The sequence below is a fragment of the Bos mutus genome, chromosome 21 (genome assembly GCF_027580195.1).
Source record: "Bos mutus isolate GX-2022 chromosome 21, NWIPB_WYAK_1.1, whole genome shotgun sequence".
Lineage (NCBI taxonomy): Eukaryota > Metazoa > Chordata > Mammalia > Artiodactyla > Bovidae > Bos > Bos mutus.
In genome coordinates this window covers 48,496,897-48,524,374 of record NC_091637.1, presented here as the reverse complement: position 1 = coordinate 48,524,374, position 27,478 = coordinate 48,496,897, and the positions used below count along the sequence as shown (strand labels likewise).

At 38.1% G+C, this 27,478-nt stretch overlaps 1 long non-coding RNA gene across 5 annotated transcripts in view; it reads right to left on the bottom strand.

Annotated features, from left to right (window-relative positions):
* Positions 1 to 646: 646 nt before the first annotated feature.
* The window catches only part of LOC138984438 (uncharacterized), a 70,884-nt gene continuing 44,052 nt past the window's right edge, over positions 647 to 27,478 (bottom strand). For 3 of the 5 annotated variants that reach the window (XR_011461728.1, XR_011461730.1, XR_011461732.1), the window contains one exon: positions 17,767 to 27,213. This is a non-coding gene — a long non-coding RNA (uncharacterized lncRNA). Of the gene's footprint in view, positions 851 to 17,766; positions 27,214 to 27,478 lie in introns of those variants that run through there. The other 2 variants (XR_011461731.1, XR_011461729.1) reach the window with 2 other exon arrangements.

Genomic DNA, 27,478 nt, shown 5'->3' with positions numbered 1-27,478 from the left:
GACAGAGGATGAGATAGTTGGAGGGCATCACCAACTCGATGGACATGAGTTTGAGTAAACTCTAGGAGTTGGTGATGGACAGGGAAGTCTGGTGTGCTGCAGTCCATGGGGTTGCAAAGAGTGGGACACAACTGAGCAACTGAACTGAACTGACAGGAGACAGGTAATAAATGTCAACCTTGTCTACATTACAGAACTTGTCTAATACTGAAAATTGTTTAATATCTCTCAAAATAATACCCCTTTTTAAACTTGTATAGTAAGTTATTTTCCAAATTGATATGGATTGTGGCATTTTATTGGAGAAGGCGATGGTACCCCACTCCAGTACTCTTGCCTGGAAAATCCCATGGATGGAGGAGCCTGGTAGGCTGCAGTCCATGGGGTGGCTAAGAGTCGGACATGACTGAGCAACTTCACTTTCACTTTTCACTTTCATGCATTGGAGAAGGAAATGGCAACTCACTCCAGTGTTCTTGCCTGGAGAATCCCAGGGATGGGGGAGCCTGGTGGGCTGCTGTCTATGCGGTCGCACAGAGTCGGACACGACTGAAGCGACTTAGCAGCAGCAGCAGCAGCAGTGGCATTTTATTGGAGAAGGCAATGGCACCCCACTCCAGTACTCTTACCTGGAAAATCCCATGGACGGAGGAGCCTGGTAGGCTGCAGTCCATGGGGTCGCTAAGAGTCGGACATGACTGAGCAACTTCACTTTCACTTTTCACTTTCATGCATTGGAGAAGGAAATGGCAACCCACTCCAGTGTTCTTGCCTGGAGAATCCCAGGGATGGGGGAGCCTGGTGGGCTGTCGTCTCTGGGGTCACACAGAGTCGGACATGACTGAAGCAACTTCACAGCAGCAGTGGCATTTTATAGGACACAGAAATATTCACAGAAAGTGAAAAGATAAAACAAATATTAGAACATAATTTATGTGGTTCATCATGGAGACCTTAAAACATACAAGTCTGTTGTGATTTTTTTACTCTCAAGTTATCTTTTGTCTACTAAGGGCTGGGCTTTAATATTCACTAGTTATTCACCACTTCAAGTGGTGTTAAACATAGAATGTAAGCCTACTAACTCAAAAACTCAAATGAGAGTATAAAAAGAATTTAATTCATTAAGGATTGTTTAAAATGCAAATATATAGGGATATATTGAGATCTCAGACGGTTCTCAAATAAAACCTAAGTGCTTTATGGTAATTCATTAATCCACTTATCCTCAGTGAATGCTTGAGCTAATTTTAGCATATTGTATTCTCAGTGAATATGTCCCAATTCACCCAAAAGATTAATAGTTTCTTCAGTGCATACTTGTCAGGTACAAATATACAAAGCAATGTGCTAGTTGCTGATGTTGGAAGGTGGAGGAGTAAGCCATAGAAAACAAAATCTTTTCAGTGCTGACTTCTGCTGTACAGGACCTACAAGCAATAAGGTACAGACCTACAGAAAGATAAAATGAACATAAATAGCTATAAGACTGCCTCTCTAAGTTATATATATAACAAGAGAGTTATAGGTAAAAGGTTAGAGTTCAGAAAAAGGAGAAATTTCCATATAGCTAGGGTGGGAAGAGGGTGAAAGTGATGAAAATAGCTCATGGAGAAAACTGGCCTTGAATGATCTAATGTGCCAAGATGAACATTTCAATTGATAAAGTATCATGTGTCCAATTTATTGTACAAAGATGACTTTGGCTGGGGTTTGTAATCGATTGGAAACAAAATAGTAAAAGTCAGGCTAAGAAGGTTGGACTTGTCTATAGGCCATGAAAACCCACAAGAAGTGTAAAGCAAAGGAGTGATAAGACTGAGAAATCAATTGAGCAAGGTATAATAGGAAAAGGGGCTAGGGAAAGAAGACTAGTGAAAGTGAATCAGGTTCTGGCTCAGCCACCTATGCTAATCTCAAGGAAATTACTTGTTTTCCTGGATCTCAGACTTTATTTCTATAAATGGAATTAACTGAAATGACCTCATAAGATTGCTGTGAGGGTCAAAAATAAATATGGAATTTAACAATATTGTATAAACTTTAAAACAAGGTAAGTAAAAGGTATAAAATACAGAGCACGCACTTGCATTCATAATCCAGGCAAGAGTTAATGAGGGCCTGAAGTATGCATTGGTAATCTGAATCAAAGAAGAGATACCAGAGATATTACAGCAGTAGACCTAACAGACTCAGCAACTGATATAGTGCGGACGGAGCTGCAGGGAACAAGGACTGAGAGACCTTAACCTTAGATGACAAAAAGAATGGAGGCATAAAAAGAAAAGTAGGCTTATGGTTCACTGGACTTCTCCTTCACTCAACAAATAATTGTCATTTGCAGACAACATTTTAAGTGCTGGGACTGCTACAGAGAATAAAGTAGACAAAGAGCTGCCTCATGGAACTTGTATTCTGTGAAGGGACACAGGCATTTAAAGATAAACACAAAGGGGGGAGGAGCCAAGATGGCGGAGGACTAGGACGGGGAGAACACTTTCTCCCCCACAAATTCATCAAAAGAGCATTTAAAAGCTGAGTAAATTCCACAAAACAACTTCTGAATGCCGGCAGAGGACATCAGGCACCCAGAAAAGCAACCCAAGTCTTCGAAAGGAGGTAGGAAAAAATATAAAAGACAAAAAAAGAGACAAAAGAGGGAGGGACGGAGATCAGTCCCGGGAAGGGAGTCTTAAAAAGAGAGAAGTTTCCAAACACCAGGAAACCTTCTCACTGCCGAATCTGTGCCAAGCTTTGGAAGCACAGAGGGCAACATAACAGGGAGAAAAAATAAACAACTAAAACTTGCAGATTGCAAGCCCTACGGTAACTCCCCCAGCGGAGAAGCAGCGCAGATGCCTGCACACGCCATTAGCAAGCGGGGGCTGGGCAGGGAGGCGCGGCGCGGGCTGCATCGCTGAGAGTAAGAATCTGGCCTGAATACCCTGAGCGCTATCTGAGCGAAATAATTTGGGCTAGCAAACCAGACTGTGGGATATCTACCACACGAACAGCCACCCCTAACCTAAGACACCACCAGGCCCGCGCATGGAACAAAGGACTGAACAGAAATAGCTGGCTGCAGACCTTCCTCCTCTGGTGACAGGCAGCCAGAGCTGGAAAGGGGCAATCACAGCCCCAGAGAGACATTATCTATAAAACTGTAAGCAGGCTTCTTTGCTAACTAGAACTTCTTGGGGGTCTGGACGGTCAACATCTGCCTGAGAAGGTGCGCTGGTTGTACCGAGCGGCGGGGAGGCAATAAGTTGCAGCAACCGCGCTTGCCAAACACCTCATCACCTGAGCTGCTCAGACCTGGGAAAGGCACAAAATGCAGGCCCAACCAAGTCTGCACCTCTGAGGACTACCCAAGTGCCTGAACCTGAGCAGCTTGGACCTGGGAGGTGCAGGCAGCCCAGGGCCGGCCACGGATGGTTCTCGGCGGAACAACCTAGAGCCTGAGCAGTGTGGGCAGGGAGGCTACACGTGCCGTGAGTGGGGGCAGACCCAGTGTGGTTCAGGCACTGCAAGCACACACCAGTGTTACTTGTTTGCAGCATCCCTCCCTCCCTCCCCACAGCGTGACTGAACAAGTGAGCCTAAAAAAAAAAAAAAAGTGTCCTCCACCACCATCCCCTCTGTGTCAGGGCGGAAACCAGACACTGAAGAGACCAGCAAACAGAAGAAGCTATAACAGAGGGAACCGCCTTGGAAGCTACAGGCAATAGATTAAAACCCTGTGATTACTACCGACTACATAGGAAGGGGCCTATACATCTTGAGAAATATAATTCGGACCAAGGAACTAGCCAAAAATGAACTGAACCCACAATACTCACAACAAAACTAGAGAAAGTCCTAGATATATTTTTACTATTTTTATGATCATTCTTTTTTTAATTTTTTAAAAAAATTTAAGTCCTCTATTATTCCTTTAATTTTCACTTTTATAACCTATTACTTTGCAAAAAAAAAAAAAAAAAGACCCTATTTTTTTTTTTTCAGCAAACTTCATATATATGTATTTTTATAATTTTTTGACCTTGTTTTTTTTTTCTTTTTCTTTAACATTGCATTTTTGAAATTCCAAACTCTACTCTAGATTTTTAATTTTAGCTTTTTGGTATTTGTTATCAATTTTGTACCTATAGTTTTTTTATAATTTCTGTGACTTTTTTTCTCTTTCTTTTTTTTTTTTTTTCTTCTTCTTTTATATATAACATTGTATATCTGAAATTCCAAATTCTACTCTAGATTTTTAATTTATGCTTTTTGGTATTTGATATCAATTTTGTACCTGTATCTTCTTTATAATTTTTGCGACATTGTTTGTTTTTGTTTGTTTGTTTGTTTTTTCTCTTTTTCTTCTTCTTTTTTTTTTAACATTGTATTTTTGAAATTCCAAACTCTACTCTAGATTTTTAACTTTTGCTTTTTGGTATTAGTTATCAATTTTGTACCTATATTTTCTTTATAATTTTTGTGACCTTGTTTGTTTTTGTTTATTCATTTTTTCTCTCTTTCTTTTCCTTCTTCTTTTCTTTAACATTGTATTTTTGAAATTCCAAACTCTACTCTAGATTTTTAATTTTTGCTTTTATGTATTTGTTACCAATTTTGTACCTTTAAGAACCCAATCTTCAGGACCCATTTTTCACTAGGGAGCGAGATTACTACCTTGACTGCTCTCTCTCCCTTTGGACTCTCCTTTTTCTCTACCAGCTCGCCTGTGTCTCCTCCCTAACCCCTCTCTACTTTACCCAACTCTGTGAATTTCTGTGTGTTCCAGACGGTGGAGAACACTTAGGGAACTGATTACTGGCTAGATCTGTCTCCCTCCTTTTCATTCCCCCCTTTTATCCTCCTGGCCACCTCTGTCTCCTTCCTCCTTCTTCTCTTCTCTGTATAACTCCGTGAACATCTCTGAGCGGTCCAGTTGTGGGGTGCACATAAGGAAGTGATTACTTGCTAGCCCACCCTCTCCACTATTGATCCACCTCATCTCATTTGGGTCACCTCTAACTCCCTCCTCCCTCTTCTCTTCTCCATGTAACGCTGTGAACCTCTCTGGGTGACCCTCACGGTAGAGAAACTTTTCATCTTTAACATAGATGTTTTATCAATGGTGCTGTATAGAAGGAGAAGTTTTGAAACTACTGTAAAAATAAAACCAATAACTGGAAGCAGGAGGCTTAAGTCCAAACCCTGACTCCAGGGAACTCCTGACTCCAAGGAACGTTAATTGACAGGAGCTCATCAAATGCCTCCATACCAACACTGAAACCAAGCACCACACAAGGGCCAACAAGTTCCAGGGCAAGACATACCAAGCAAATTCTCCAGCAACAAAGGAACACAGCCCTGAGCTTCAAGATACAGGCTGCCCAAAGTCAACCCAAAACCATAGACATCTCATAACTCATTACTGGACACTTCATTGCACTCCAGAGAGAAAAAATACAGCTCCACCCACCAGAACACCGACACAAGCTTCCCTAACCAGGAAACCTTGACAAGCCACCTGTACAAACCCACACACAGCGAGGAAACGCCACAATAAAGAGAACTTCACAAACTGCCAGAATAAGAAAGGACACCCCAAAAGCAGCAATTTAAACAAGATGAAGAGACAGAGGAATACCCAGCAGATAAAGGAACAGGATAAATGCCCACCAAACCAAACCAAAGAGGAAGAGATAGGGAATCTACCTGATAAAGAATTCCGAATAATGATAGTGAAATTGATCCAAAATCTTGAAATCAAAATGGAATCACAGATAAATAGCCTGGAGACAAGGATTGAGAAGATGCAAGAAAGGTTTAACAAGGACCTAGAAGAAATAAAAAAGAGTCAATATATAATGAATAATGCAATAAATGAAATTAAAAACACTTTGGAGGCAACAAATAGTAGAATAACAGAGGCAGAAGATAGGATTAGTGAATTAGAAGATAGAATGGTAGAAATAAATGAATCAGAGAGGATAAAAGAAAAACGAATTAAAAGAAATGAGGACAATCTCAGAGACCTCCAGGACAATATTAAACGCTACAACATTTGAATCATAGGGGTCCCAGAAGAAGAAGACAAAAAGAAAGACCATGAGAAAATACTTGAGGAGATAATACTTGAAAACTTCCCTAAAATGGGGAAGGAAATAATCACCCAAGTTCAAGAAACCCAGAGAGTCCCAAACAAGGATAAACCCAAGGCAAAACACCCCAAGACACATATTACTCAAATTAACAAAGATCAAACACAAAGAACAAATATTAAAAGCAGCAAGGGAAAAACAACAAATAACACACAAGGGAATTCCCATAAGGATAACAGCTGATCTTTCAATAGAAACTCTTCAAGGCAGGAGGGAATGGCAAGACATACTTAAAATGATGAAAGAAAATAATCTACAGCCCAGATTATTGTACCCAGAAAGGATCTCATTCAAGTATGAAGGAGAAACCAAAAGCTTTTCAGACAAGCAAAAGCTGAGAGAATTCAGCACCACCAAACCAGCTCTCCAACAAATACTAAAGGATATTCTCTAGACAGGAAACACAAAAATGGTGTATAAATTCGAACCCCAAACAATAAAGTAAATGGCAACGGGATCATACTTATCAGTAATTACCTTAAACGTAAATGGGTTGAATGCCCCAACCAAAAGACAAAGACTGGCTGAATGGATACAAAAACAAGACCCCTACATATGTTGTCTACAAGAGACCCACCTCAAAACAGGGGACACATACAGACTGAAAGTGAAGGGCTGGAAAAAGATTTTCCATGCAAACAGGGACCAAAAGAAAGCAGGAGTAGCAATACTCATATCAGATAAAATAGACTTTAAAACAAAGGCTGTGAAAAGAGACAAAGAAGGTCACTACATAATGATCAAAGGATCAATCCAAGAAGAAGATATAACAATTATAAATATATATGCACCCAACACGGGAGCACTGCAATATGTAAGACAAATGCTAATAAGTATGAAAGGAGAAATTAACAATAACACAATAATAGTGGGAGACTTTAATACCCCACTCACACCTATGGATAGATCAACTAAACAGAAAATTAACAAGGAAACACAACTTTAAATGATACAATAGACCAGTTAGACCTAATTGATATCTATAGGACATTTCATCCCAAAACAATGAATTTCACCTTTTTCTCAAGCACACATGGAACCTTCTCCAGGATAGATCACATCCTGGGCCATAAATCTAGCCTTGGTAAATTCAAAAAAAATAGAAATCATTCCAAGCATCTTTTCTGACCACAATGCAGTAAGATTAGATCTCAATTACAGGAGAAAAACTATTAAAAATTCCAACATATGGAGGCTGAACAACACGCTGCTGAATAACCAACAAATCACAGAAGAAATCAAAAAAGAAATCAAAATTTGCATAGAAATGAATGAAAATGAAAACACAACAACCCAAAACCTGTGGGACACTGTAAAAGCAGTCCTAAGAGGAAAGTTCATAGCAATACAGGCATACCTCAAGAAACAAGAAAAAAGTCAAATAAATAACCTAACTCTACACCTAAAGCAACTAGAAAAGGAAGAAATGAAGAACCCCAGGGTTAGTAAAAGGAAAGAAATCTTAAAAATTAGAGCAGAAATAAATGCAAAAGAAACAAAAGAGACCATAGCAAAAATCAACAAAGCGAAAAGCTCGTTCTTTGAAAGGATAAATAAAATTGACAAACCATTAGCCAGACTCATCAAGAAACAAAGGCAGAAAAATCAAATCAATAAAATTAGAAATGAAAATGGAGAGATCACAACAGACAACACAGAAATACAAAGGATCATAAGAGACTACTATCAGCAATTATATGCCAATAAAATGGACAACGTGGAAGAAATGGACAAATTCTTAGAAAAGTACAACTTTCCAAAACTGGACCAGGAAGAAATAGAAAATCTTAACAGGCCCATCACAAGCATGGAAATTGAAACTGTAATCAAAAATCTTCCAGCAAACAAAAGCCCCGGTCCAGACGGCTTCACAGCTGAATTCTACCAAAAATTTAGAGAAGAGCTGACACCTATCCTGCTCAAACTCTTCCAGAAAATTGCAGAGGAAGGTAAACTTCAAACTCATTCTATGAGGCCACCATCACCCTAATACCAAAACCTGACAAAGATCCCACAAAAAAAAAAAACTACAGGCCAATATCACTGATGAACATAGATGCAAGAATCCTTAACAAAATTCTAGCAATCAGAATCCAACAACACATTAAAAAGATCATACACCATGACCAAGTGCGCTTTTTCCCAGGGATGCAAGGATTCTTCAATATCTGCAAATCAATCAATGTAATACACCACATTAACAAATTGAAAAACAAAAACCATATGATTATCTCAATAGATGCAGAGAAAGCCTTTGACAAAATTCAACATCCATTTATGATAAAAACTCTCCAGAAAGCAGGAATAGAAGGAACATACCTCAACATAATAAAAGCTATATATGACAAACCCACAGCAAACATTATCCTCAATGGTGAAAAATTGAAAGCATTTCCTCTAAAGTCAGGAACAAGACAAGGGTGCCCACTTTCACCATTACTATTCAACATAGTTTTGGAAGTTTTGGCCACAGCAATCAGAGCAGAAAAAGAAATAAAAGGAATCCAAATTGGAAAAGAAGAAGTAAAACTCTCACTATTTGCAGATGACATGATCCTCTACATATAAAACCCTAAAGACTCGACCAGAAAATTACTATAACTAATCAATGACTATAGTAAAGTTGCAGGATATAAAATCAACACACAGAAATCCCTTGCATTCCTATACACTAATAATGAGAAAACAGAAACAGAAATTAAGGAAACAATTCCATTCACCATTGCAATGGGAAGAATAAAATACTTAGGAATATATCTACCTAAAGAAACTAAAGACCTATATATAGAAAACTATAAAACACTGGTGAAAGAAATCAAAGAGGACACTAATAGATGGAGAAATATACCATGTTCATGGATTGGAAGAATCAATATAGTGAAAATGAGTATACTACCCAAAGCAATTTATAGATTCAATGCAATCCCTATCAAGCTACCAACGGTATTCTTCACAGAGCTACAACAAATAATTTCACAATTTGTGTGGAAATACAAAAAACCTCGAATAGCCAAAGCTATCTTGAGAAAGAAGAATGGAACTAGAGGAATCAACCTACCTGACTTCAGGCTCTACAACAAAGCCACAGTCATCAAGACAGTATGGTACTGGCACAAAGACAGAAATACAGATAAATGGAACAAAATAGAAAGCCCAGAGATAAATCCACACACATATGGACACCTTATCTTTGACAAAGGAGGCAAGAATATACAATGGATTAAAGACAATCTCTTTAACAAGTGGTGCTGGGAAATCTGGTCAACCACTTGTGAAAGAATGAAACTAGAACACTTTCTAACACCATACACAAAAATAAACTCAAAATGGATTAAAGATCTAAATGTAAGACCAGAAACTATAAAACTCCTAGAGGAGAACATAGGCAAAACACTCTCTGACATACATCACAGCAGGATCTTCTATGACCCACCTCCCAGAATATTGGAAATAAAAGCAAAAATAAACAAATGGGACCTAATTAAACTTAAAAGCTGCACATCAAAGGAAACTATTAGCAAGGTGAAAAGACAGCCTTCAGAATGGGAGAAAATAATAGCAAATGAAGCAACTGACAAACAACTAATCTCAAAAGTATACAAGCAACTCCTACAGCTCAACTCCAGAAAGATAAATGACCCAATCAAAAAATGGGCCAAAGAACTAAATAGACATTTCTCCAAAGAAGACATACAGATGGCTAACAAACACATGAAAAGATGCTCAACATCACTCATTATCAGAGAAATGCTATGAGGTACCATTTCACACCAGTCAGAATGGCTGTGATCCAAAAGTCTACAAGCAATAAATGCTAGAGAGGGTGTGGAGAAAAGGGAACCCTCTTACACTGTTGGTGGGAATGCAAACTAGTACAGCCACTATGGAGAACAGTGTGGAGATTCCTTAAAAAACTGGAAATAGAACCGCCTTATGATCCAGCAATCCCACTGCTGGACATACACACTGAGGAAACCAGAAGGGAAAGAGAAACGTGTACCCCAATGTTCATCACAGCACTGTTTATAATAGCCAGGACATGGAAGCAACCTAGATGTCCATCAGCAGATGAATGGATAAGAAAGCGGTGGTACATATACACAATGGAGATTACTCAGCCATTAAAAAGAATACATTTGAATCAGTTCTAATGAGGTGGATGAAACTGGAGCCTATTATACAGAGTGAAGTAAGCCAGAAGGAAAAACACCGATACAGTATACTAACGCATATATATGGAATTCAGAAAGATGGTAACAATAACCCTGTGTACGAGACAGCAAAAGAGACACTGATGTATAGAACAGTCTTATGGACTCTGTTGGAGGGGAGAGGGTGGGAAGATTTGGGAGAAGGGCATTGAAACATGTATAATATCATGCATGAAACGAGTTGCCAGTCCAGGTTCGATGCACGATACTGGATGCTTGGGGCTAGTGCACTGGGTCGACCCAGAGGGATGGTATGGGGAGGGAGGACGGTTCAGGATGGGGAACACATGTATACCTGTGGCAGACTCATTTTGATATTTGGCAAAACTAATACAATTTTGTAAAGTTTAAAAATAAAATAAAATTAAAAAAAAAGATAAACACAGGGCATGTCAGTATATTAATCATGTTTTTTACTATGTGTATTTTATGATATTTTGACATCTCCTTTTATGAGTCTCCTGAAGTCTGATACACTATCTCCCAGGGCCTAAATCACACCAGGGCAGGATACCAGACAACTAGGAACCACCCTTATATTTTAGAGGCTGCAGAAGTAACTCAAACTATCCAATCCTAAACTTGTTCTACTACTTACTCTGCCTTTCTCAATCCTTCCCACCAAAACCACAATAAAGGCTCTGGTCCATGCTTTCCCCTCACTCCTGCATCCTGACCTACCGTCCCTCTGCTTCCCCATCTGGCCCTGCATGGCGTGGCATACTTCCTCCTGAAAACTATAAAATACTATCTTTTCAATGGCAATCATTTTCTATCATCTATAAGCCAAAAGAATACCTTATCATGATAGTTAACTAAAGTTTTACTTCATATAATCAGATTAATTTTTAGAATACTAAATGGCTTTTGCCACATCTTCCAACATACCAAAATGGTATTATACTTGGAAGTAATTCTTAAATATAAGTTTCACTATATTTTTTCCCATGATAATGCAAATGAATAATTGAACTCTTGAAAACTTGCAATAATCTTCCCGAAAGTATCCCTTTTCTCTCATCTATACTGCTTATCTCAAAAGAGGATTCATGGGACTTCTCTGGTATGGTAGTCCAGTGATTAAGAATCTGCCTGGCAATGCAGGGGACATGGGTTTGATCCCTGATCAGGGAACTAAGATCCCACATGTAATAGAACATTAAGTCCATGAACCCACACTCTCTGGAGCCCGTGCGCCACAATTAGAGAGCACAAGTGCAGCAACTACTAAGCACATGGGCCACAACTAGAGAATCCGTGTGTCACAGCAAAAGATCCAGCATGATGCAATGAAGATCCCGTAACCAGCAGCTTAATAAAGAAATAAAGAAATCCTGATGCAGTCAAATAAAGAAGGATTCATAATAAAAATAAATAAAAAGTATAAAAAATAAATAAAAATGAATAAATAAGAAGAGGATTCATATAATACTTCATATTTTTCTTCAAGCATACTTGAAGCATACAACCTAGTTCAATAAATATTATTAATATGTTGTTAATATTTTATAATACAAATAAACTCATACATGAATTTCCACATTTATACAATTATTCTAAATTGCTTTTTAAGATAAACAATAGCATTACTGAAAAACTTCATATTGGTGTAAATATTGGAAACACTGGACATTTAAAAAATTTTTAAACCTTGAGGCTATACACATTAAAGAAGTTTTATATGTTGCTATTTTTGTTACCTAAACCTAACTAAAATTACTTTCACCAGCATGTTTTGAAGAATCTTAGTTGCAGATTCCCTAAGTAAGGAAAATGTAACTATTAACTTTAAAAGATAGATAATATATAGATACAAAGTATCATAATCCAAATAAGCCAAGATAAATGTTTTCGGAAAAGATCTGTAGTAATTTTAAGAGTTGAAAGGGTATTTTTTATCAATTGTCTATAATGACCCATAGTTATTTGTTATAAGATGCATTGGAATCTGCAGTGGAGAATCCACAATTATCTAAAGCCTCAAGGTGGCAAATCAATTATTCCATAATGAATGGCAAGTTATGTCAGTTGTAAATATGTGTCACAAGGATCATGTTTTAGTAGAAACAATGAAAGAAATCTTGAACAGCATTTTATTACCATGCTAATGCAGTAGAGCCTTCTGGCAACTATATAGAATCCAGAATATAATGTCTAAATACCCATGGAGAACATTTAGAATAAGAACACTAATATCCTCAAACAGCTGCTTACTTTATGCTAACCCAATAATAGTACTCAACTTTTTGGTCTCAGGATCCCTTTACCTTTAAAGATTATAGACAGCCCCAAAAAGTTTTTATGTGAGTTCAATCAATGGTTTATTACCTTATAAGAAATTAAAACAGAGAAAATATTTAAATAGGTATTTACTTATTTAGGAAATCTTTTAAAATCATAATAAACACCCCATGTTAATATCAGAGCAACTATGCTATCTTGTTCTGTAACCTCTGGACATGAAAGGAAGAAAGAAAAGTCTGAGTTTTTCAATAAAGAATAAAAATAAAATAAAAAATTTATCATTAAGGAAACAGTTTTAACCTTGCAGACTCCCTGAAGAAGAGAATTGCTTTGAGAACTGCTGCTCTAAATCTTTAGTTTATCAGTAGGAAAAGTTGAATTTGTCTACTAGGTCACATGAAAATGCTGTTTTCAGAAGGGAGAACTAATAGCAACCAAGCCAGTTCTTAGAGTTTTAAGAAACAGCCCAAGTCCAGTGACTAAGATAAGAACATTAACTTCTAACTTTACACAAAGTTCAAGTCCTCAGCCTTAGCCAATAACAGCAGAGGCTAGATATACGCATAGACAGCAGTAATGCTTTGAAATACACATAGCCATCAGCAGTGAGTTAACTGTGACAATGCTCTAAGTCTAAAAATTAACTTAATGATTTCTTTATGACTGTTTAATTCATTAGAGTTAATTACATATCAATACTGCAGTTAACTTATAAAAATGATAAACTGTGCTTCTGTTTCTCTTCTGTTGTCTAAAACATCTTCTGTGTGCTAAAGCTCCTAAGGATAGATAAATAATTCTTTGAGCTGGAGCTGACAAAAGAACTAATGAAGAACATCTGTGTAATACAGTGCATGTGTGAGTGGCAAATGTTTATATTTATTTGGCATGCATAAACATGCATGTGAAAAGTGAAAGTGAAGTGAAAGTTGCTCAGTCGTGTCCGACTCTTTGCGACCCCATGGACTATAGAGTCCATGGAATTCTCCAGGCCAGAATACTGGAGAGGGTAGCCTTTCCCTTCTCCAAGGGATCTTCCCAACTCAGGGATCAAACCCAGGTCTCCCACATTGCAGGCGGATTCTTTACCAGCTGAGCCACAAGGGAAGTCCAAGAATACTGGAGTGGGTAGCCTAGCCCTTCTCCAGGGGATCTTCCCGACCCAGGAATCAAACCGGGGCCTCCTGCATTGCAGGCGGATTCTTTACCAACTAAGCTATCAGGGAATTTACCACATTAATTTCCTTTTTAAAGCAAAACCAAAATATGAACATTTTTCTACAACTCAATGAATTTCAAGATAAAATTACAAATATTTTAAAATAATTTTTAGGTGTCTATATAGTAGATATTTTGTTTGTCCACAATTATTCTCTCCCCCGACACACTAAATGTACCCTAAATGATCCTAATTATTATAATCTGAGTGGGCTTCAAATTGATTAAAAGCCAACAGAATACACAATGGAAAAAAAAAAAAAAGATCTCTTCAGCAAGTGGGAGGGTTGCACAGCCACATATAAATCAATGAGGTTAGAACACACCCTCACGTCATATATAAAGATAAACTTAACATGGCTTAAACACAAATTAAAACAGGACTCTATAAAACTCCTAGAAGACAATGTAGGTAAAATACTCTCTGACACAAATTGTACCAGTTTTCTTAGGTCAGTGTCCCAAGGCAATAGAAATAAAAGCAAAAATGAACACATGGGACCTAATTAAACTTACAAGCTTTTTACAGCAAAGGTGACCCAAGGAAACCATAAACAAAATGAAAAGGCAACCTGTGGACTAGAAGAAAATATCTGCAAATGATGCAACCAACAAGGGCCTAATTTCCAAAATACACAAACAGCTCATGCAACTCCACCCAAAAAAAACAAAGAACCCAATCAAAAACTGGGCAAGAAGAACTACATAGACACTTCTCCCAAGAAAACATACAGATGGCCAACAGGCACATGAAAAGATGCTCAACATTGCTAATTATTAGAGAAATGTAAATCACAGTGACAATGAGGTACCACCTCACACTGGTCAGAACGGCCGTCATTAGAAAATATACAAACGCTGGAGAGAGTGTAGAGAAAAGGGAACCCTCCTACACTGTTGGTGGAAATGTAAACTGAAGCAATCACTATGGAAAATGGTATGGAAATTCCTCAAAAAACTAAAAATAGTTTCTATATGATCCAGCAGTCCCACTCCTGGGAATATATCTAGATAAAACTATAATTCAAAAAGATATATGCACCCCTATATTCATAGCAGCACTATTCACAATAGCCAAGACACATGCACTTAGTCCCTCAGTCCTGTCTGACTCTTTGCCAATACATGGAAACAACCTAAATGTCCATCAACAGATGAATGGACAAAGATGTGGTACATATATACAATGGAATACTACTCGGCCATAAAAAAGAATGAAATAATGCCATTTTCAGCAACTTGGATGGACCTAGAGATTATCATACTAAGTGAAGCAAATGAGAAAGAGAAAGACAAATGCAATATGATAGCACTTGTCTATGGAATCTAAAATAGGACATAAATGAACTTATCTATAAAGCAGAATCATAGACATAAAGAATAGGCTTGTAGTTGCCAATGGGGAGGGGATTGGGGGAGAAATGGATTGGATTTGGGGATTAGTAGATGCAAACCACTACATGTAGACTGAATAAAGGACATGGTTCTACTGTAAAACCCAGGGAACTATATTCAATATCCTGTGATAAAATATAATGGAAAAGAATATGAAAAAGAATATATATATATATATATGTAAATGAATCACTTGGAGATAATATATATATATGACTCACTTGGCTATACATCAGAAATCAACACTGTAAATCAACTATATTCCAATAAAATACATTAAAAAAAAAAGCACATATTGTATTGCCAAAAAAGGAAGCTAATAGAAAGATTCCTGAATTAACAAATACAAAAAGCAAACCCATTTGAAAACTAGAAGGTAAGCATCTCAAGAATATTAGGTCTCTGTCCATTTCTTAACTGGTGATTCCTAGGCATTAGTAAAAGCCTAATATATAAAAGGCATGCATTAGATTGTTGTAGAATAACTGAATGTATGAATAAAGGTAAGGAACTATCTTTGTGACATATACAACCAAAATTTACCTATGCGAGTTTTTTTCCACATTCTCTAATTGAGGCAATAGTGCTCAGGTTTGATAACTTGGAAAGTTAGGTGTTATGTGGGTCAAACATAGCAAACTGTTTATTATAAATAAAAGCAATTTCCCTAAATCTGGATTGATCTTATTGTGAAACACAGAAAGTTACTAAAGTTATTCCTCTCTTCATTGGGAGAATGTAAAATTGTTTATCTGTAATATATTTGCCAAATAAAATGTTTCCCCTGTTTTTTAACAGTTCTAATAATCATGAACTGGCTTACAAGACATTTTCTAGGTTAATTATGTGCTGTCATTGCAGGAATGAAATGTTTAAATCAAAGCAGAATAGCATTTACTATTTACAAGAGTTTGTTAAAGGCAATATATATAGAATGAACTCCTTAAAGTCTAAACAACCTAAAATTTTATTATCAACCTTGTTTTAATTAGTATATTTTTACTTTCCAATTTTTGGTAATATTAAAACATCCTTTCTTCATGCAATGTTCGCCCCTTTTTCTTCTGGTTTACTTTTGGGAGATGCTGAAGTCAATTCTGGTTAGCCTATGACAAAATATAAACTTATTAATAGGATACTAGGATAACTCACAGAATTCAAGAATTTGAAAACATATGGCAAGAATACTGTAGTGGGTTGCATTTCCTACTCTAGGGGATCTTCCCAAACCAGGGATCAAACCCGAATCTCCTGCATCTCCTGCATTGGCATGCAGATTCTTTACCAACTACACCTCTTGGGAAGCCCAAGCATATATACACACCGCAGAAAGGGCAAGAGCAACTGGATATCTCAAACATAGAAGTTCACAGACTCTATTTAAGAACATTGCCATTGATCTGACCCAGCTCCCGAAACATAATTCGAAATGACAAGTTCCAGCAAAGAAATGGTCATTTAAAAACTTTAAATATTACTCATCTCTAAATAAAGTCAATATAATATTTAATAAAATAACATGTCCCCAAAATTAGAAGAATGAATCAGACCATTTGAACAGTTTAGCCTAAACATGCTTTAGGATCATATCATCCCCATATACCTAAATCTGTGTTCACCAAACCAATTTTATGATCATTGAATACATTTCTGAAGTATTCATATCTAGTCAAAAAACAGATATCCAATAGAAAGAACAAAATAAAGTCATTAGTGGTTCTCTCATCATTACCCACATCCATATAAATTTAAATATTGGTATTAAAACCAATAACCCCTGTCCAGTAAATTAGGTTATTGTGAGACCACACCTAGACTAGATGGACTCACAAGACCACATAATATATGCTTTAAGAGTTAAGGTTAGTTATTTTGGAAGTTCAAAGGCAAATACAAAATTATGATAGTGTGGTGGTTTAATCTCTAAGTCATGTCCGATTCTTGCAACCCCATGGACTGTAGCCTGCTAGGCTCCTCTGTCCATGCGATTCTCCAGGCAAGAATACTGGAGTGAGTTGCCATTTCTTTCTCCAGGGGATCTTCCTGACCCAGGAATCAAACCTGGGTCTCTTGCATTGCAGGCAGATTCTTAACCAACTGAGCTATGAGGGAAGCCTGAAAAATTATTGATAAAGAATATTATATAAGATAAGAAGCTCTGGGTCACTAAGATGTGTGGTGAGGTAAAAGGAAAAGAACATGTGTGCATGAACGAATGAATGAAAGTCTCTCAGTTGTGTCTGACTGTTTGCCACCCCATGGATTAGAGCCCACCAGGTTTCTCTATCCATGAAATTTTCCTGGCAAGAATACTGGAGTGGGTAGCCATTTCCTTCTCCGGGGAATCTTCCCAACCCAGGGATCAAACCTGTGTCTCCTGCACTGCAGGCGGATTCTTTACTGTCTGAGCCACAAGGGAAACTAGGTTATACTCTAAATTAGTTAAGCAAATAGAATGAAAAGACTGGTGTAGATGTGCTTTTTTATTCATTATTTTATTCAGTCCTATACTTTTCTGATAAATAGGTGATAGGATGGATGGATGGATGGATGGATAGGTAAATGGATGGTAGATGGATAGGTAGGTAGGTAGATAGATAGACTAACAAATGACTTCCTTGACAATGAAAAATTGATCCACTTTGATTTTACAGCTAAAAGCAGAATCCTCAGCACAGGTTCAGTCCCAGGAAAGAGTAACAATTCAGAATATCCACCCCACAAGGTTTTTGCATGTAATAACTCATTCATCTTTAACTTTATGGGCTTGTAAATGATAAAGGAAGAAAGTACTTTACTGAGACCAAACTGAAGATTTTTATCTGCTCTCAAAGATTTTCCAATTAACCACCTCAAACCAAATTTTTATGATTGGCATTTACATCCTATCTTTCCAAAGTAAATTTAGAACTCAATCTGGTTTGATTCAGAGCTCAGAAATGTTAATTATATTACCTAAACGTGTGAGTCTTGACCAAAGTGAAGTATTTTTAATTTAAAATCCAGTCATTTGTACTAAATACGGAGTACCCAAATGGCTGTCCACAGGCAAATGAGGCTCTGATTAAGGTTTCATTATTTATAGTGAAATTGAGAAAAATAAGAGCAATGCAGAAAGTTTTTCATAAAACTAAACTGATTTAATTTTTATTTCTATCTATAATATTTATTTTATAATTAATTCTTGGGAAAATATGTCATACATTAAATAATAACACCATATAATAAATGCATATTGCATGTGATTAAGATATAATCCTAAATTGTCCATGAATTAAAAATTAAAGAAGACAATTATATCAGTAGGGTTACAGTGAGGAGGCAGCAATCACACAGTTATTTGAATGAAGAGAATTTTAAAAATTGGAAACTGGAGAAATAAAAAACATTCTTAAGATACCAGAAATAGCAACTGCAGAAAGTAGCTATCTCCACCTGTAGGGTTGGAGGAACAAGGAAAGAGGTTGTTAAAACTTAGAAACTAGAAAAGTAGAGGAGGGAGCCCATATGGACTCAAACATCCGAGGTGACGCTGCATGCCTGATGCTTATGTTGAGGGTTGGGGTGGAGGGAGTTGTGCACAAGGAATTTCTTTCTGCAAGTATTGGAAAACTGGCAAACCACTCCCACTTAATGCTGTAGGAGGGAGGGAACTGCAGCTGCCTGGTGAAGGGCTGCTGAGCTAATGCTCACAGGAACAGGAAGAAGGCAGAAAGAAAACTGGAAGCTGACAGGCTGCACCAAGTCCCTCCTTTCTCCTGCCACCTCCCAGTCTCCTCTAACACTCCCTAGTGGAAGAGCCTAACAGGGAGCCAGCTTAACAGAGTCAAAGTGGAGTTTACAGAGTCCAAGCATCACAAAGCGGGGTACAAAAGGGCTTAAGAAGTAAACTGGTACAATACTGCTGGCTTTTACTTACTAAATTTTCACTTATATATAAATACCACTTAGTGACATAATTTTATCAATAGCAACTTTATAAGTCAAGTCAGTGAAAGTGAGGTAGAGGAACCAAGAGCCTGTTATGCAGAGTGAAGTAAGTCAGAAAGAGAAAAACAAATATATATTAATGCATATAAATATGGGATCTAGAAAAAATGGTACTGATGAACCAATCTGCAGGGCAGGAATAGAGATGCAGACGTAGAAAATGGGCATGTGGTGGACTCAGCCGGGAAAGGAGAAGACGGGAGGAATTGAGACAATAGCACTGAAACATGTACACTACCATGTGTAAAACAGATAGCTAGTGGGAATTTGCTGTATAACACAGGGAGCTCGGCCTGGTGCCCTGTGATGACCTAGAGGGTTGGGATGGGGTGAGGGAAGCTCAAGAGGGAGGGGAATACATGTATACTTACTGCTGATTCACGTTGTTGTGAGACCCTGGGAGAAAGCAAACTTGCCATCTCTCACCTTTGTAGCCTTGTATTGGAGAGGGGGACACTGGGGGCACTCTCAAAGTCGAGTTGCTCTCCAGACTTTGTGCTACCAACTTCAGAACTTTTCTCTTTTGATGCTCTTCAACTGTGCCCTTGCCTTTGAAGCTCCCACCACTATATAGAACCACTCTTCTCTTCCCATGCTTAATTAACACTTTTGTTACCAGCCTCCAAACCACTCCACCATGTTCATTAAGATCTGAAGCATCTGGCTCAAGATACTCCTTCACACCCTGAATCCTGCCATGTTCAGCCTGATTCAATCATACACGTGAAGGAAACATTAAATAGTAACTGCACAGTTGTCTGATCCAGACCCCTACAACACACTTGGCTTCTGCAGCACTTCAGCAATACTGTCTCAGGAAATAACCAAAACATCAACCTTAATTATAATCACTAATTTCTGGACTACTGAACTCTGAAACTAAATCCACCTGAATTCTCTAGTCCTTTCACTCATCTTAAGGCTTACCTAAGGCTTACCTTAAAGCTTCTCTCTCTAACCACTTTCCCAAACTATCAGCCCCTTTAATTTTGTCTTTCTAACTTAATCAGGAGTTATAATTAACATTTATTGAGAGCTTACTCTGCCAGGCCCTACTCTAAGTGCTGCATAAATATCACCTCATTTCATTCTCACAGCAACCTTACAAGGAAGAAGCCGCTACAATCTTGTAGACAGTTATTTCTACCATTTTCTAGCCATGCCTTCAATTTCCTTTGACAGTGTACAACACTTGCCTACCTAACTGTGGGCGTATTTTATCCTTTTTTTTTTCAGACTTCAAAAAAAGAAATCACATAATTATAGAAAAAACAGCATAATTAAATTGATTGGTTCAAGTTCCTAAGCTAAGACTCCAGCATTATTCAGTAGCCCCATATGCACCCCAAGTTAAATTCCTTTGCCACTTTTACGAAAGAGTTCCAAAGCTTTAACACTCTGTTCAAGCTGCATTTTATGTTCTCTTCTGCTACTCTACTCAACTCTATTCTATTCTCACCCTCACTCTCAACCTATGGCCTGAACTTCCACTTTATGAAGAATATAGACATCATAAAGCATAATTTCCCTCTCCTTGAGCTCCAGTTTTATCGAAGTGTGCTTATTTTTTGTCACCAGTCTCAAAGGAAGGAGATTGCCTTGACTCAACCCCTTCTTTCTTACCTCATGATCTCATTTCATCTGTCTCTCTTCTATCTTCAGTCCTTCATTCAACAAATATTCATGAGCATCTACTAGGTGTTAGAACCTGTTTGAGGGAAACTGGATACGTAAGTGGACAAAACAAATATCCTTGCCCTTACATTTTAGCCTCTCTACTGGTCCATGTGCCTTAGATCTTCTTTAAATAATCAAATTCACCTTATATACCCACCAGACGGTAAAGCGTCTGCCTACAATGTGGTAGACCCAGGTTCAATCCCTGGGTTGGGAAGATCTCCTGGAGAAGGAAATGGCACCCCACTCCAGTATTCTTGCCTGGAAAATCCCATGGACAGAGCAGCCTGGTAAGGACCTCTGTCCCAGAGGACCATGGGGTTGCAAAGAGTCGGACACGACTGAGCGACTTCACTTCACTTCATGCATCTCCAAAAAGAGTTGTCAGTTGCAACTTGTCTCTTCATCATTAAATTACTTAAAAAGGATATCCATGAGGGATAGGAAGCAATATCTTAAGAATGAAGTATATGGTAAATAACTGCTAAACAGAAAGAATCACGGTGATGCCACCAAATAAAATGCCCATGAGCCACAGAGTCACACACTTGTCCCCCCTCTTCCTGAGGCTGGCTGCTTCTCTGGACGACCAAGATTCAGAGAAAGCATCCCCAGAAACGATGTGTGCTCAGGGGATGTGATTCATCACACCCAAACTGCAGACGCCAGTTGATAGCAAACTCAGCTTACTTTCCCTTCACTTTTGGGTAGCTAAAGGCCTTAAAGAAAGATTATAGGACAAATGTTTCCAGGCCTCCAACTCAAATCCAGCATAAATTCTAAGAGTATGGATGAGAAAGTACCAGATTAAAGTAGAGTAGGAAGTCAAGTCAAGGAGAGTGCACCCATAATTCTCTAGGCAAACAGCAGGCCTCTATAGATGAATAACAGAAAAACTTGAATACAGAGCCTGTGAAAAACTATTACTAAATGAATTAAATAAATGTGATATGAGAAAAACAAATGGAAAATATTTGTTCAAAATATGCTTGTAATTGAAGAAACAATTTTAAATAAGGATTATTCACTCAGTCTCCCTTGCTGGTTTTGAGTATAGAGGAAAGAGATCACAAGGCAAGGAATATAAAAAGCCTCTGCTGCTGCTGCTGCTGCTGCTGCTGCTAAGTTGCTTCAGTTGTGTCCGACTCTGTGCGACCCCATAGACGGCAGCCCACCAGGCTCCCCTGTCCCTGGGATTCTCCAGGCAAGAACACTGGAGTGGGTTACCATTTCCTTCTCCAATGCTTGAAAGTGAAAAGTGGAAGTGAAGTCGCTCAGTCGCGTCCGACTCTTAGTGACCCCATGGACTGCAGCCCACCAGGCTCCTCTGTCCATGGGATTTTCCAGGCAAGAGTACTGGAGGGGGTGCCGTTGCCTTCTCCTAAAAAGCCTCTAGAAAATGGAAAAGGCAAGGAAATGAATTCTTCCCTGGAGCCTTCATAAAGGAACACAACTTCACCAACACCTTCAATTAAGGCCTATTCCCTAATCTATTTTGAGTTAATTTCAATGTATGGTATAATACAGTTCATTTTTTTGCTTGCGGATATCCAGTACTCCCAACATTTACTGAAGAGACTTTCATTTCTCCATTGCATATTCTTGCCTCTTTTGTAAAAAATAACTGACCTTATATGGTTTGTTTCAAGACTCTCTGTTCTGTTACATTGACCTCTGAGTGTGTTTTTATACCAGCATCATACTGTTTTGATTACTACAGATTTGTAATTTGGTTTGAAGTTAGGCAGTGTGATGCCTCCAGCTTTGCTGTTTTTACTCAAGACTGATTTCAAATTTGGGGGTCTTTTATGGATCAAATTTTAGAATTGTTTGTTCTATTTCTACGAAAAATTTCATTGGAACTTTTATAGAGATTATACTGAATGAACATTTCAGCAATATTTTTAATCTATGAATATGGAATATCTTTCCATTTTGTCTTCATTTTAATCATCAATGTCTTACACTTTTCAGTGTACAGATCTCTCACCTCCTTGGTTATATTTGCTAAGTAAGTATTAATATTTTATTATTTTGATACAATTATAAATGATTATTAATTTTTCTGATAGTTCATTGTTAATATATAGAAGAGCAACTAATTTTGTATACTGATTTTGTATCCTGCAAATTTACTGAATTTTTATTAGTCCTAACAGTTTTATAGAGAAGTCCTATGGTTTTCTGTATCTAATATCATATCATCTGCAAAAAGAGACTTCTGTTCCTTGTTTATTTGGATTATTTTATTTTTTTGTCTAATTGTTCTGGCTATAACTTACAGTACTATGCTGAATAAAAGTGACAGAAGTGGCATCTTTGCCTTGTTCCTAATGTTAAAGGTAGTTTTCAGCTTTTCACCATTAAGTATGATGTTAGCTATGGGCTGGCATCACCAACTCAATGGACATGGGTTTTGGTGAACTCTGGGAGTTGGTGATGGACAGGGAGGCCTGGGGTGCTGTGGTTTATGGGGTTGCAAAGAGTCAGACACGACTGAGTGACTGAACTGAAGTAGCTGTGGGCTTGGTATCTTGGAAACCCATCCCTCATGTGGGAGTCAAAAGCTGAGGTGCTAGATGTACAGTCCAAACTCTGCTTCTCAGGGAGAAGCTGGGAATAGGCATTCTCTCTCAATAGTATTTCACTCCTGGGTGCAGAGTTTATAGTGAGCATGTGTCTCTGCCTTTCCTACCCATTTTGTGTTTTTTCATATGTCTGATATATAGAAATTGCTTAGCTAGTTTCTCAATTGTTTTTTCAGAGGGAATTTCTCAGAATGTACCTATATACATGATGCTTCCATGAGAGGAAGAATATTCAGGAGCCTCCTATGTCAACATCTTGATAAAGTCTCCAAACTTTCGCTATTCCTAGAAGATACTGGAAGACATTGAAATGGCTCACTCACTACATGTCTTAACTTCTTCTGACATGCTGAGGCTAACCAGCTAAAAACTATTTCACAATCCCTTGTACCTAGGGTTCTAGAATTTAAGTTCCTACCATCAGATGTTAAACTGGACTTTGGCACTCACTTTGTTGGTGTGGTTTGGGACAGCAATGGCACCAGCTGGGACAGCAGCTTCCTAAATTGGCAGACTATTTTCTGCTCATAGCAGAGGTTCAGGAGCTAATAACTTAGCCATTTCTTTCTGATACTATAGTGTCCTGCTTGGGTTAAAAGCAATAATCTCCTGACAGCCAGTGTAAGTTGGGAACCCTTCCTGGAAGCTCAACCTAGAATCTGTGAGCCATTTAATACTCTGAAGAATCTCTTTGTGTTCAAACTGACTATAGTGAGTTTTAATCTCCAAAACTGAACACTGACCAAAACACTACTTATTTATTCTGGAGAAAATTTCCATCTGTGAAGAAAGAGATTTGTGACCAAGACAGCAATTCAGACACAGATTTCACTCTGCATATTAGACTCTTAAGTCAGTAAAGCAGGAACCACCTAAAAAACAAAGAATGGCAATTACCCTGTGCTATAGTAGGTCCTTATTATCTACTTTATATATAATGTGTATCTGTTAATCCCAAACTCCTAATTTATCCCTCACCCTGCTTTTCCCTTAGTAACCATAAATTTGTTTTCTATGTCTGTCAGTCTGTTTCTGCTTTGTAAATAAGTTCATTTGTATCATTTTTTTAGATTCTACATATAAGTGATATTCAATATCTTGTATCAATATTCAATACCCATAATGGAAAATAATCTGAAAAATAATATACATATTTACATATATATTAAACTGAATCACTTGGCTGTAAACAAAATCTAACACAACATTGTAAATCAACTATTCTTCAATTTTAAAAAAAGAATGGCAAGCAATGATGTGTTATGGTCCTCAGTGGGCATTTGACGTGTTGAAATTTGGATGTAGCATTTAAAAAGATATCCGAATATCTTTACTAAAACTTAAGAAAGTAACATGTACTGTTGTCCTATATATTTCTTTCTATAAACATGCATCAGGACTTTTCCATATAAACACCTTCAAGAAGCAGTAACTACTCATCTGCATGAACCTACAGGCCCAGGGAAGGTCAAGCATTGATTTAACTCCAATAGGAAGCATAAGAAAACTCAGAATCCAGGTCTATTACTCCTGGAGCCTCAAAGCCGTTCTGTCAGAATTTAGTTATCCGTCTTTCTTTACCTCTGGGCTGTGGAGAAGCTTTACAGATCCTATTCTTTTAACCCTACTTCAAGTACTGACTGATGACCGCCTAAGAAGGATATGTGACATTCTCCGTGGTTTTGACTTCTATAGTCCCGTGATTATTTCCTAGGTGCACAAACAGCCGCCATAGAATAGACAATAAATTTTTGTAACAGATAGTGTGGCGACAGGAAATATTTGAGTGTCAAAGGTATAAAGCATCCTGGATAGTTGAGATGCGTATCAAAAAACAGACCTAGCTCCTGCTCTTAACTGACAGGCAGTGCCCACTTTGCTTGAGTGTTTCTGCTTGCTTGTAAAGTCAGAGCTCAACTGAAACAGCAAAAAGCACAGATGCAGAGCTTAATTTGAACTGGGCTTCTATACCTATACAACTCACTTTAAATCCATTGCACTATAATAAGCAATTTCTTACCAATAGTGTACTCGGACCTGGAAATGTCCAGAAGTTAACCATTTTACACTACTTGTGTATGGAAAAACTAACAAACAAATAAATCCTTTATGGAAATTTTCTATATTTCAATAGGGGTTTAGATAACCCAGGCTTTTGCATTGCTCAAAACTTATCTAATAGTATACTTAAAATCTGAATATCACAGTTATATAAATTTTACCTAGAAAAAAAAACCTGAAAAAAAAATCACATGAACGCTAAAATGTCTAGGAGTGAAAAGTACCTATGTCTGCAACTCAGTCTGAAATGCATCAGAAACTTAGATGCACAGAAGGCAAATATAACAAAATGTTAACAATCATAGATTCTAGGTGACAGATTCCAATACTCTTTGTATTGCTGCTGCTGCTGCTGCTAAGTCGCTTCAGTCATGTCCAACTCTGTGCGACCCCATAGACGGCAGCCCACCAGGCTCCCCATCCCTGGGATTCTCCAGGCAAGAACACTGGAGTGGGTTGCCATTTCCTTCTCCAATGCATGAAAGTGAAAAGTGAAAGTAAGTCGCTCAGTTGTGTCCGACCCTCAGCAACCCCATGGACTGCAGCCCACCAGGCTCCTCCATCCATGGGATTTTCCAGGCAAGAGTACTGGAGTGGGGTGCCATCGCCTTCAAAAAAAATCCATGGCAAATAATGCAAGCATGATAGATCATGGACGAAAGTGAAAGTTGCTCAGTCATGTCCAACTCTTTGTGACCTCATGGACTATACAGTTCTCCAGGCCAGAATACTGAAATGGGTAGCCTTTCCCTTTTCCAAGGGATCTTCCCAACCCAGGGAAAGAATCCAGGTCTCCCACATTGCAGGTGGATTCTTTACCAGCTGCGCTACAAGGGCAGTTTATTTTGTAGGCACATGGAAGATGCAGAGAGGTGCAGAGGACCCTAACAAGCTCATTTAACATTACCCTACTAAAGAAAAACCTGCAAACACCAGCTGAAAACCAAAATCACAACCTTGGGGATTCTTTTTAATATCTGCAGGGCATATATTTCAAGTATTTTTATTACACTGAAAACTGAAAAATTGGTCTGCCTTCTGTTTCAAGGTAATAAACTGCTGCTAATGCCTTTAAGGAAGTGGGGATCACACAGAGGGAAGAGCCCTTTACTGTAGGCAATCTTCGTGGGTTTTGGGGGTGCAAGACCAGGAGAAAGAAAAAGGGAAGAGGAGAGGCAGAGGCAGGGAGAGGAAACAGGGAAATAGGAAGGAGATGGAGAGAGGGGGAGAGGAGAAAAGGAAAAGAAATCGAAGTTCCAAGGCCTAGAAGGGTAAAAGAGGAGCCAACCAGATGAAGGGCTGAAACAAAAGAATTCAGTGAAACTCCAAGATGTTGCACAGCTGAAGGACATTTTGAGACCTGGGAGGCCAATTCACTTGTGCTTGTTTACACTGCTGGTGTGTAAACTCTATCCTTTATCCTTTCCCCAAATCGTCACTAACATCTCTTAGATTCATGAATATTTTCTGTGAATTGGCTTTTACTGGACATCAGACAGGGAGCTCGGTTTTTCTTCTTGGGTCAGTGTAGTGGAGAAATCTTGAGACGGGCTTCAGACTCCCACAAACCTTGAATGAAAGGTATCCAGGTCAATTTTATGGAGATCTCTTGGGCTCAGGATGAATAGGAAGGAGGAGGGAGGTGGGGTTCCAACACTGGCATTTTCAATTAGCCTGTTGAGAAAATAAAAAAATTCAAACTTAGTTTTTCTCATCCATTTTTAATTCAGAACACCCTCATTACCAGATACAGAAATGCAGGAAAGACATTTTCAGCTTTCGGCGATCAGTCTTTTTTCATGGGGTAATATTGCCACCTGCTGGTATTTGAAAACAGAAATACCTTTATAACATTCAGTAGTTTTAAATTTGAAATTGTTTAGAAACCTTAAGAGACTTTCATTTATTGGCAAATTCTTCCTTTGTGCTAGAATACAAA